Source organism: Galeopterus variegatus, unplaced genomic scaffold (assembly GCF_000696425.1).
Source record: "Galeopterus variegatus unplaced genomic scaffold, G_variegatus-3.0.2 Scaffold11233, whole genome shotgun sequence".
In the NCBI taxonomy this organism is placed as follows: domain Eukaryota; kingdom Metazoa; phylum Chordata; class Mammalia; order Dermoptera; family Cynocephalidae; genus Galeopterus; species Galeopterus variegatus.
Window position 1 is genome coordinate 24,406 of NW_007737344.1, and position 10,600 is coordinate 35,005.

Here is a 10,600-nt window from a genome sequence, read left to right on the forward strand (position 1 = left end):
AAAAAAAAAAAAAAAAGAAATGTCTTTTCAAGTTTTTTATCATATTGTTTGTATATTTATCTTTTTTTCTTAGCTTCAAGACTCATGTATTTAAAGCTTATTAGATGTATGTTTACAAATATTTCCCACCATTCCTTATGTTATCTCTACATTTTTGTTTTTTTCAGATATAAGATTTATTAAGTATAGCCACCATAATATACAATGAATATGCTGAACTTTTTTCTTGTGTATAACTGAAACTTTGTATGTATCCTTTCATCAAGGTCTACCCATTCTCCCAACTCCCCAACCTGCAGTGGCCACTATTTTAATCTCTATTTATATGAGTCCAACTATTTAAGATTTCACATATAAGACAGATTTTGCAGTATTTGTCTTTTTGTGCCTGGCTTATTTCACTTAACATAATTTCCTCCAGTTTCCCCCATGTAGTAGCCAGGGACATGATTTCCTTCTTTTTATAAGGCTGAAAAGTATTCTATTGAATTTATATGCCATATTTTCTTTCATCTGATGATGGACACCTAGGTTGATTCTGTATCTTGGCTATTGTGTATAAAGCAGCAATAAACATGTGAGTGTATATATTTCTGGATATATTGATGTCATATCCTTTGAATATATACCCAGCAGTAGGATTGCTCGACCATTTGGTAGTTCCATTTTTAATTTTTTGAGGAACCTCCATACTGTTTTCCATGAAGACTTTTCTAATTTACACTTCCACTATCAGTGTTCAAAGATGATGATTCACATTCTCACTGACACATATTATCTGTTGTCTTTTTGATAGTAGTCATTCTAACAGGTGTGCAGTGATACCTCAATGTGATTTAGATTTACATTACCCTGATGATTAGTGATACTGAGCATTTTTTTTACATATGTGTTGGCAATTTCTATCTCTTCTTTTAAGAAATTTCTATTCAGGTTCTTTGATCATTTTTTAATCATGTTATTTGTTTCCTTACCATTGAATTGTTTGTGTTCCTTCTATATTTGGGGCATTTACTCCTTATCAGATGTATAGTATGAAAATAAATTCTCCCACTTTGTAGACTGTCTCTTCACTCCATTGACTATTACTTTTGGTGTGCAGAATCTTTTAAATTTGATGCAATGCCCTTTTTCTATATTTTCTTTCTCTGCCTGTGCTTCTGGAGTCCTTTCCAAAAAGTTATTGCCCAAATCAACCTCATGCAGCTTTTGTCTGGTCTTTCTCTAGTAATTTTATATTTTTGGGTCTTACACTTAAGTCTTTAATCCATTTTAATTGTTTTTGTTTATGGTGTGAGATGAGGATCTAATTTTTTTTTACATGTGGTAATATCTGGTTTTTCAAACATTATTTATTGAATAGACTATCCTTTCCCCTTGTGTGTTCTTTGCATTTTGGCAACCATCAACTAAGCATAAATTTGAGAATTATTTTTCTGGGCTCTCTCTTTTGTTGCATCATTCTGTGTATATGTATTTATGCCTATACCATGCTCTATTTTCTTGATAATGTTTTTTGATGCACACAAGCTTTTAATTTTGAAGAAGTCCAATGCTTTTGGTGTCACATATAAGAATCCATTGCCAAATACACAGTAATGAACACATTCCCCAGTGTTTGGGTCTCAGTTCATTTTCTGTTGCTTATACCATAGTACCTAAAACTGGGTAATTTATAAAGAAACAAAATTTTTTCTCATAGTATTTAAGGCTGAGAAGCTCAAGGTCAAAAAGGCATATATTGTGAGGATCTTCTTCTTGGTGGGGACTCTCTGCAGAGTCCTAAAATGCTGCAGGTTATCACATCGTGAGGGGGAAAAATTGTGCTAATCTGCTCACTACATTTCCTTATAATGCTAACAGTGTATTCCCGATAAACCCTTAATCCATTATGTGTAGTCCTCATAATCCAATTAGTCTTCAAGGCCCCACCTTTCAAATACCATAGCCAAATTTTCCACCCACATAATACTGTTACAGTAATGATTAAGTTTCAACATGAACTTTGCAGGGGATATTCAAACTACAGCAGTTTTCTTCTAAGAGCTTTATGGTTTTTGCTTTTCTATTGAACCTGTTAGTCCTTTCTTTTAAATATTTTTTCTTAATTGAAACTTGATAACTATGCATTTATGTAATACAATGTGATATTTTGGTACATTTATGCAATAGGCAACGATCATGTCAGGGTAATTAGCATATCTTTTACTTCAAACATTTGTCATTTCTTTGTGTTGGGAACATTCAAATCCTCTATATTAGCTATTTGTAATTATACAACAAATTGTTAATTGTAGTCTCCCTAGAGTTCTACAGAACACTAGATCCTATTATTCCTCTCTAGTGTTGATCCATTTTTAAGTTAATCTTTGCATATGGTGTGAGGTAGAGATTCAACTTCTTTCTTTTGCATTGAGTTTGTTTTTGGAAAGGTTCAGTTTGATGTGCCTATGAAACACTCATTAGTACTATTCACTTGGCAGTGGAATATGTTGATATGTTGTCTCTCTGTCTAAATGTCAGTAGTGGTAATGAGCATTGCATTTACAGAAAAGGAAGTCAGTAAAAAAAGTTTATGCTTGACTGAGTCCTGCTCATGTTCTAGATTTAGCTCTCAATTCCTCAAAAATTGTTCTTCACCATTCCCAAGCCCAATGCATGATAAATAAGCACTCACGGGACACTGTACATTTTATTACTGGTTATATTCCCACTAATGTAGACTGTGAGAGAAGGACAGACTTTCAGGAAGTTTCTTGGTGCATGCTCTTATAATAAACATCTGTGGGAAGAATGGAAGTAAGAGGTATGGGCATATGGACAGCAAGAGTAGCTCTGGGATCAAGCTAAATGTCCATTGTCAGATGACTGGATAAGGAAAATGTGGTATATATACATTATGGAATACTACTGTTCCATAAAAAAGAATTAAATTATGCCATTCACAGCAACCTGGATGAACTTAAAGAAAAGTATGTTAAGTGAAATAAGCCAGGTACAGAAAGATAAATACCACATATCCCCACTTATACTTGCGAGATGAAAAATAAACTAAAGAATTTAAAAAAGAAAGAAATTTACTACAATCCCAATAATACATTGAACTTTCAAAAGGAGAAAAGGGAACTGAGGTCACCAGAGGTGGGAAGGTAGGAAGGGGAGGGTGGTTAAGGGAGGAATTGACAAAGGGCTGCAAAAATCAATTACATTGTACAGTGCTGAATATGCTAATTATCCTGATTTGAACATCACATATTGCACACAGGTATTGATATTCAATGCAGTACCCCACATATGTAAAATCAACTATCTTTGAATAAATTAATGAGACCCTGGCTGAGATACAATTATAACAGAGCTTCAGATGACTCCACACATAGCTCAAAAACTGGGATAGACCTCTGAGAGTTCTATTTTGTTGAGTAAAGGGCCTGGGTATTTATATCTCATAAGAGATTTAGCCTTTAAAATGGCTGTCTCTGAGAAAAGGAAAAAACATTTATTGCTTTGTGTCCTCTGAAAAGCAGATGCCAAGATGGGATTTATGTATAAGACATAAAATGGCAGAAAAGACTGTAGAAAATAATAATCTGACTAAGCATAAAGGAAAGAGAGCAAAAATAAATAAAATCACACAAGTAAATTCAGATATTACAACTGATACCACAGAAATACCAAGAATTGTTAAGACTATTATGAACAACTATACACCAACAAATTAAAACCCTTGTGACAATGGATAAATTTCTGAAACATATAACCTACCAAGACCAATCCAAGAGAAAATAGCTTTGACTATTTGGGGTCTTTTGTGGTTTCACACAAATTTTAAGATTGTTTTTTCTATTTCTGTGAAGAATATCATTGGTATTTTGATAGGGATTGCATTGAATCTGTAGACCACTTTTGGTAGCATAGTCATTTTGACAATATTCAAAATCATGAGCATGGAATGGCATCCTATTTTTGTGTCCTCTTTAATTTGTTTCATCACTCTTTTGTAGTTTTTATTGTACAAATCTTTCACCTTATTGGTTAAGTTTCCTAAGGTGTTTTGTTTTGTTTTGTTGGTGGATATTACATGTGGGATTGCTTTCTTGATTTCTGTTTCATCTGCTTCATTGTTGCTGTATAAAAATGCTACTGATTTTTGTTGAAGTTCTTACAACAAGCAAATGGAGGGGACACACTTGGGTGGGAGGGGGGAGAGGGAGGAGGGAGGGAGGTTTCGGTGATGGGACATAATAATCAACTACATTGTATATTGACAAAATAAAAATAATTTTAAAAAATGCTACTGATTTTTGTTGAAGTTCTTACAACAAGCAAATGGAGGGGACACACTTGGGTGGGAGGGGGGAGAGGGAGGAGGGAGGGAGGTTTCGGTGATGGGACATAATAATCAACTACATTGTATATTGACAAAATAAAAATAATTTTAAAAAATGCTACTGATTTTTGTTGAAGTTCTTACAACAAGCAAATGGAGGGGACACACTTGGGTGGGAGGGGGGAGAGGGAGGAGGGAGGGAGGTTTCGGTGATGGGACATAATAATCAACTACATTGTATATTGACAAAATAAAAATAATTTTAAAAAATGCTACTGATTTTTGTTGAAGTTCTTACAACAAGCAAATGGAGGGGACACACTTGGGTGGGAGGGGGGAGAGGGAGGAGGGAGGGAGGTTTCGGTGATGGGACATAATAATCAACTACATTGTATATTGACAAAATAAAAATAATTTTAAAAAATGCTACTGATTTTTCCACGTTGATTTTCTAACCTTGTATCTTCACTAAATATGTTTATAAGTCCTGAAAGTTTTTTGGCAGAGTCTTTTATTTTTTCTAGGATTGCTTTGGCTATTCATGTTTTTTGTTGTAGTAATCATGATAGAAGACATTAGGGTCTGGGCTGCCTGCTCCTGAAGGTTACATATGCTTCTGGTGCTATTCAGGCTTCATCCCAGAGGTTCCATTTACAATATGGACTGGTGCACAGGCTATTTGACTTCATGACTTAGTAGCTCCAATAAAATCAGGTTTTTAATGGGAAGTTTCTGATATGTAATCACAGCAACCCATATCTACTAGGGCTCAGTAACAAAGCCGAAGCTATATTTCAAGAGACATATACTTATTTTCTGTGGGGAGCATTCCTTGCTCTAGAATCCCCAGGGCCTGAATTGTGATTCTCCCACTGGAAGATGCCATAGATCCACATAAATTCTTCTTTCCCTAGTGAATTTTTACACCACGGTTCTGGAAGATAATATGATCCAAGCAATAGGGTTGTATAATGACAGAACGAGAAAACATGTTGGATGTAATTGAACCATTTGGTATTTCTTGGTATGCCCATTATAGATTTTGAAAATTATCAATTATCAAATGCAGCAGCTATGACCTGATAAAAAATAGTTGCTAGGGCTCAGAACCCTCAGGGATGAGGGTCAAGTTTACCTTGTAAATCATTCAGACTAGCAGAAGTGAGGGAAATTAAGAATGAATAGTAGACAGGAGAGACATTGTGTATCACTTATGGTCTTGAGATGTTCTGTAGTAGCAGAGGACATAGTATGTCCCACTGAACCGCCTTCTATAATTAGTTCATTTCATGAGCCTCTCTCTCTATTAAAAAAGCCAAAAAACGCATGGAGGTGATATTCTCAGAACTTACACTAAGGAGTTTATCCAAATCGCCAAAGGGGTAGACAGTAATGGATGCTGTGCTGCATCCTCTACTTATTCGAGCAGAAATAAGGGCTTATTTTTCCATGCATGTGGAGTGTAGAAATATGATAATCCTCTAATTCAACACTCTTTGAGAAACTCCTTCAGCTTAAGGAGGCAGCTTCACTGAAAAACACAACACTGAGATCTCTTTCTGTCACAACATAACTGACTGACAGGCGTCTGAATTCACCACTGCATTTGCAATGACTTGGTTCCTTGGCTGCACCCAGCCACTAACATGATACAGCAGGGCACCAGTGCATGGCCATTTCTGTGGCCACATAATAATATTAATGACCTGGGTCCATTAAACTTGCCAGGATGATGGCTCCCCTTCTTGGCATGGGGGACCTGAAATGCCAGACAGCAACATAGCTTGAAGTTTAATAGGACATTTGCCATGTCTTTAGAAGTGCTATCCTTTTAGGAGCCTAGACCTGTAAATCTGCAGAAGCCATAGCTGTGGAGCCCAGAAGTACAAACTTCTCGAGTGCCTCAGTGGAAATAATACTAGGCAAGGCCACTTCTACTCTCAATTTCTCAATTTCTGGACTCATGTACTCTATACACTAGGAGATACAGCAGGCTATGATTTTTCATTGATTTATTGTGTGTATTGCATCCTAAAAATTATATACCAGGTAATTTCTGAATATTCAAATTCATTCATTATAGTCATTCTGTTTGAAATTAAACATGTTCCCATATCTTCTTCTAAAACTCTCCCCTATTTCATATTTCCTTTAGGCTGTGATTCGCTGCAGTAAACTTAAATGTTGGTTTATGTTTGCCACCTATATTTTCCCAACACTCACTCTTCAGTGTACTCCAACTGAATTATACTGTCCTACCCTTCTATGTGGAGGTAACAAATGGAGCCCTTTCTAACATTAACAAAAGCTCCCATGCCACCAGCAAATGTCCAAGGATATTTTTCAGTCCCCATTTTGTCAGTCCTTTTAACAAAACAAAGGATATTTTTCAGTCCCCATTTTGTCAGTCCTTTTAACAAAACAAAGGATATTTTTCAGTCCCCATTTTGTCAGTCCTTTTAACAAAACAAAGGATATTTTTCAGTCCCCATTTTGTCAGTCCTTTTAACAAAACAAAGGATATTTTTCAGTCCCCATTTTGTCAGTCCTTTTAACAAAACAAAGGATATTTTTCAGTCCCCATTTTGTCAGTCCTTTTAACAAAACAAAGGATATTTTTCAGTCCCCATTTTGTCAGTCCTTTTAACAAAACAAAGGATATTTTTCAGTCCCCATTTTGTCAGTCCTTTTAACAAAACAAAAACTATTATCCAATTTGTTTTCCTTCAGAAAGTACCTTTTTTGGAGTATAATGATGTTTGCCAGGAACTGGGAGGAGGAAAATGCGAAGATGATGATCAACTCTTAGAGGGTTTCATTATGTAAGATAAATAATTTCTGAAAATATACATTACTGAATAGTGCCTATTTATGTAATAATAATATATTGTGCACTTAAAATTTGCTGAGGGCATATCTTTTTTTTTGTTTATATTCTGTTTATTTTGCTAAGGTCAGAATTCATTAGATATTTGTTTAGTCTGTATTATTGTTTTTATTTAATTGTACATGTTTATGGGTTAAATGATTGAATACATGCATAAAATTTATAATGATCAAATTAGATTAGTTAGCATATTCATCACCTAAATATTTATTATTTCCTTGTGGTGATCTTCTTTTCTAGCTACCTTGAAATATATAATACAGTATGATTAGCTACACACACCCTAAAACTCCAGAACTTATTCTAATTGTCACATTGTAGCCTACGACAAACATCTTCTCATTGCTCCCCTCCTCTCTACTTTCCTAGCTTCTGGTAACCACTATTCTACTCTAAGAGGGAATATTTAATATTCAGGGTTTTTATCACATGCACAAAAATAATAAAGGGTTTTGGAGGAAGATTTGGATGATGACTATGAGTATGTCTTTGGTCTTAAAACTACTGCTGAGGTTTCCTAAGTTGCATACACACTTCCAAAATCATCTAATTGTATACACTAATTAAGTACAGCTGATTACATTTCAATCATGCCACAATAAAGTGGTTAAAAGATTTAAAAAAAAAAACATTTAAAACACGGTACCTCTTTTCATCCATAACACACAAATAAAATCTCTAAATATTCCTTAAAGCAGGCACATCACAAAACTGGGTTTAGCTCCTTAGAGAAATTAAACTTTCTTTAGGGAAAACATTGTGAGTTTTTAATGAAACCAAACAAAGAAGAGTTTCTCCCTTGAGGAAATATATCCATCTCCCCCTACTGCTGCCTCTGTACACACAAAATTGACTGAAAATTTTCCATTCAGCTATCTTCTTTTTATACCAAGGGAACTGAATTCCTAGGATAATAGAAAGACAATGAAACAACTTATTTAATTTGGTGCTCAGAGACTTCAACCATAGAGATGCTAGAAATTTTAAACACACCCCTATTACACCTCAGTTGTAATGCTCTGACGCCAGCCTATGTAAAAATCCAAGTGTGCTTCAAAGGGACAGATCACAGGGAACAGAAAGCTTCAACAAAAACCAGGGAGTGAGTCCATATGTCCTAGTGGTTGTTGGTGGAGTAAGAAAGAAAAGAGGAGATAAAGTGTGTACTAAGTTTTACTTCTAGAAGAATAAGACAGGGACAGGCCCATTTATATTCAGTCTATGATGGTGAAGTCCATGTACTTTGAAGGTACTTTAGTTTCCACTGAGACCAGTCTTTTCCAGGTATGTTTTCATTCCTTCTCTCACTCTTTGGAATCTAGAGCCTCTCTCCAGGATGAGTTATATTCTGGAAAATCTCCAACTCTTCTTCACTCTTTCCAATAAAGTATGGAATCCTGTTAATCTTCCTGCATCCAATTATTTATTTTTTATTTAGTTATTTGTTAATTATTTATTTCTCCAAAGATTTGTAATGCATAAGGTTTTGTCTACTCTGTACCTACTATGGTTGAAATTTTCTAATGTATTCCCTAACTATTCCCACTGTAGTTTTAACTTATTATAGGCCTTATTAGTTCTATATGGATATGGTTATTGTCTCACTGTAGTGTCCACAATGTCATCTGCAAATGATGTAATGATTCCTGATGTTCAGCACTCAGTACAATTTCCTATTCTCATATTACCAGTCTCTTTCCATGTTCAGGAAAATGTTAAATGATTGAAGATGGAGTAGTCTGCCTTGGCGTGTTCATGAAATTAATGCAAAAGTTCAGTGTTTCAAAGTAGTGTAGCTCATTGGCTGTAAATAAGAACATTTTTATTGTTGGCTGTAAAAGATCATTTTTATTGTTGGCCATAAAAATCATTTTTAATAAATTGTCCTTGGTGTCTTTGTTTACCAAGATTTCTGCCCTTCTGCTAATCACTGTAATGGCTGTTAAATTTCCTCAAATGTATTTTTTTGCATTGTGACTATGTTTATAATTTCCCTTCATTGGCCTATTTTTGTGATGAATTANCAAGTGTGCTTCAAAGGGACAGATCACAGGGAACAGAAAGCTTCAACAAAAACCAGGGAGTCCATATGTCCTAGTGATTGTTGGTGGAGTAAGAAAGAAAAGAGGAGATAAAGTGTGTACTAAGTTTTACTTCTAGAAGAATAAGACAGGGACAGGCCCATTTATATTCAGTCTATGAAGGTGAAGTCCATGTACTTTGAAGGTACTTTAGTTTCCACTGAGACCAGTCATTTCCAGGTATGTTTTCATTCCTTCTCTCACTCTTTGGAATCTAGAGCCTCTCTCCAGGATGAGTTATATTCTGGAAAATCTCCAGCTCTTCTTCACTCTTTCCAATAAAATATGGAATCCTGTTAATCTTCCTGCATCCAATTATTTATTTTTTATTTAGTTATTTGTTAATTATTTATTTCTCCAAAGATCTGTGATGCATAAGGTTTTGTCTACTCTGTACCTACTATGGTTGAAATTTTCTAATGTATTCTCTAACTATTCCCACTGTAGTTTTAACTTATTATAGGCCTTATTAGTTCTATATGGATATGGTTATTGTCTCACTGTAGTGTCCACAATGTCACCTGCAAATGATGTAATGATTCCTGATGTTCAGCACTCAGTACAATTTCCTATTCTCATATTACCAGTCTCTTTCCATGTTCAGGAAAATGTTAAATGATTGAAGATGGAGTAGTCTGCCTTGGCGTGTTCATGAAATTAATGCAAAAGTTCAGTGTTTCAAAGTAGTGTAGCTCATTGGCTGTAAATAAGAACATTTTTATTGTTGGCTGTAAAAGATCATTTTTATGATTGGCCATAAAAATCATTTTTAATAAATTGTCCTTGGTGTCTTTGTTTACCAAGATTTCTGTCCTTCTGCTAATCACTGTAATAGCTGTTAAATTTCCTCAAATGTATTTTTTGCATTGTGACTATGTTTATAATTTCCCTTCATTGGCCTATTTTTGTGATGAATTATGTTGACAAATATCCTTGTATGAAAATTCCTTGCAATCCCAGAATAGGAACTACTGTTCATCATGTACAAGGGTACTTCACAAAGTTTCCATAAAAATAGAATTATAAGATAATACAAATCTTTCCAAGAACTTTTTGAAGATTCCTCATATTATCATTTAAAAATAGATATAGATGCAGCTTACATTAATATTCAATTTTGTGTTTACATTCAGGCATGTCTTGCACTAGAAGATTTCTCTTTTGTGTGATGGTTGACATTTTGGTCTCTATCCTCATTGTACATCTACATTTGTATATGTTGAACACCTGAAATGTCACCAGCAGCATGTAAGTCCCTCTTAAGGCAAATCATAAGCCAAAAGAATCAAATCCACAGACCTC